Source organism: Cariama cristata, unplaced genomic scaffold (genome assembly GCF_000690535.1).
Source record: "Cariama cristata isolate BGI_N322 unplaced genomic scaffold, ASM69053v1 scaffold12740, whole genome shotgun sequence".
Taxonomy (NCBI): domain Eukaryota; kingdom Metazoa; phylum Chordata; class Aves; order Cariamiformes; family Cariamidae; genus Cariama; species Cariama cristata.
The window spans coordinates 80,707-83,843 of NW_009594154.1; positions in this window are offsets into that span (position 1 = coordinate 80,707).

The following is a 3,137-nucleotide window of genomic DNA, read 5'->3' on the forward strand; positions in this document are numbered from 1 at the left end:
TAGTACAGAGAAAGAGCAAAATTCTGCAGACTGTGGGGAATCCTTCCTGGAAGAAAGTCACTGGAAGAATGAATCATCTCAAGTGAACACAGAGCTGCATCAAAACCAAAAGAATTCAGTATCAATGGCTCATTACGTGTGACCTCTCTTCTGAGTCCAGTTTAACTCCTAGTTTTACAGGGATCAGTTGTCATGGGTTCTTAAAATACTGTCAATTTTGCTTAAATAATGCCTTTATTATCAATAAAAGTGCTCTCATTTAGAAAGGTATATGTGCCATGGCAAATGGATCACAATATAAAACTATTATTTCTGAACAAAATCTAGTTTGCAACCAGTTGCTTTCCAATTTACCCTCAGACAGTCCGGTTGTTTTCAATGGAGATTAAGTGCTCTCGGAAGGATTGGACTAACATTGAAAAGAGCATTTCTATAAACAGAAATAACTGAAGCTACGGGCTATGCCTAAAGGGGCACCAAGGGGCAGTTCATGATTTTTTTTATTATCAAGCAGTAGAAAACACAGAAATCAAGATATAATTTAATTCCATTAAGAAAAATATCATATGTAATACACAAAGTCACAGGTATGATTCACATTTGAGTTATGTTAGGTCCCCTAACCACCCCACACATGGCATAAAAGTGCAGCTTGTGAAACTGCTGGACAATAGTAATTCCTTCCTGCAAGGACCAGATAGAACAGAAATAAGTCTGAAAAATTTGAAACTTTTTCTTACAGAATTAGAGAAGGAAGCTAATTTATTAATATTTCATTTCAAAAGCAGATTCCTGCAGACTTTGTTCCCAGTTTGTTAATACTAATAAGCTACTTTCCTATGCAAGTAGAGGAAAAAAGGTGAAAACTTACAAAATGAAGGAACACCCATTTGAATGGAAGGAGCATTAATCACTGCAGCGAAGAATACAGCACGAAAAGAACAGTGGAGATCTAACTCTCACGTGTCACGCAAATCAACAAGAGATGGACAATTTTAAAGTATTTGACCTCTTACATTTTACAATTATTTGCTAAAAAGTGCAGTTCATGACAGATGGCTTGTTCGCTATCCAGGCTGCAATGTGTAATTAAATACCCACACTTAGAGAGTTAAATGAAATATTAACTTCTCTGCTTCACCGTTCTTGCAAAAAAATAGCACTCAACACGCAATGCAGTCACCTCATGAGGCTGTCAGTTGGCCTTCAGTGATGAGGAGTTAACAAGAAGACACAGAAAGTAAAACAGTTTATGCCAATACTTCACAGGCACAATTTAATCTCTGCTGTGGTAATGTCCATTGGGACCGCAATTAAATCCTCTTAATGGAAGAAGATTCTTGTGGAAGCACGTTCAGTGCTAGATCACCATTCCTAATACAGCCTGCTTGGGTTTTGTAGGTCTTGGACCTAGTTTCTTGAGTGGTTTACTGAGACTATCTGAAATTGGTGAAGACCACTGATCAGATGGGGTCCACACATTCAGGTTTCTGACAGCTGCAGCTCCCTCCTCTGCCCCAGCAACATCATCTACAAGGGGAAAAGGAGCTTAAACCTACATAGCAGAACTGTAGCTTAAAAGTCACGATGGTAGATCTGAAATGCAGCCCACTCCTGCACTTCTAATTGTGAACCATAGCTGAGCTATTATTATTTAAAGCAAAACTCTTCTTTGAAGATGCCAAGGAAAGGTTAATTCTCATGTTTTTAGGATGGAGCAAAACTTTGACAGAACTTCAACACAGTGCAAATCAAATCAAAGTCTCACTTAGCGGCAAGAGGGAAACATGGGATCCCAGATACCAGGGTGCTGGTTTTAAAGAGATCAACCTAAGTTTGCTGTGGGTGGAAACTCCCACTCCAGCTGAACAGCATGGGATGCAGTTAACAAGTGTTTCTCAGCACTCTTGTTACGAGGACTTTATTTAAAAACACCACACAGAAACAATGACTTGTCAATTCAACCACTGAAGTATGCCAAAACCACTTCTCTTATACACAACTGAAGAAGTCAATTCTCCTTTGGACATCAAACACAAGTTCTCTGGGACACTGCCGGAAGAGCCTTGCACAAAGTAAACCTGATCACTGCTGGATATTTGGTTGCATTTAGCTTTCATTTAACATTGGGCATTCATTAACAAACAGAAGCCCTCATTTGATATCCTGGGAGATCAGATTATAAAGCGAATGAGATGAACTGATTCCCAAATAGAGGGAAGTGTCAGAATGCTTTCCTTTTGCTGCTTGCAACATGATGAAACTTGAATGGCAAGCAGTGCCATCAATATATTTTGAACAACTATTAAACACAGAAGCTATAATCTTTTAATTAGTTTCCTCACAGAAAAATGGAGCAAGCGATGTTCAGCACCACCCTGTATCTGGCAGATGGGTTTACCATTCAAGATAATGAAAAAAAAATTAATTTTCACTGTGCCTACCCACTGTATACGAGGCTCAATCCTGAAACAGCTATCTATCCTATTGTAAGGTGCAAGATTACATATTAATGAAAACATGTGCCATCTCGGCAAATGATGTTCTCATTTCTATTCCAGCCACTCTCAGATGTTGTGTCAAGACAAGGAGCCAACTGCAGAGTCACATGCCATGCCCTGACGCATGACAAGAGTTGCAAATCTATTTTATAAAGCATCTGGTAAAAGCCTGCCTGAAAGGCAAGTCTTCCTGTGGTCAAAAGTCTGCCTCGTTACTGGCTGGGATGGGTTGGGTTCCTCCAACCCTCAACCATGGCAGGACGCACCCTCCGTGCCAGGCAAGTGGCCTTGCATGTTGTCTCATTTTCCCTCTAACCCAAGTCAGTTCCAGAACATTTTCCTGGAACAAAAATTTAAAAGTGTTTTAACCAGATTCAGATAACCCACCACCAACTCACTTCCCCTATCGTGCCAACTTGTGTCAGTTTAATAAACAAAACTTGTAATGCTCTCTGTAGTGGCTCCTCAGACACAAGCAGGATTGAGCCCTTCTCATGGTTTAACTCCAGACAGCAATTAAGTACCACGCAGCCACTCGCTCACTCCCTGCCCCCAGTGGGATGGGGAGGAAAATTAGAAAAAGGTAAAACCTTTTGGGTTGAGATAAGAATGGGTTAATATATAATAGAATATATT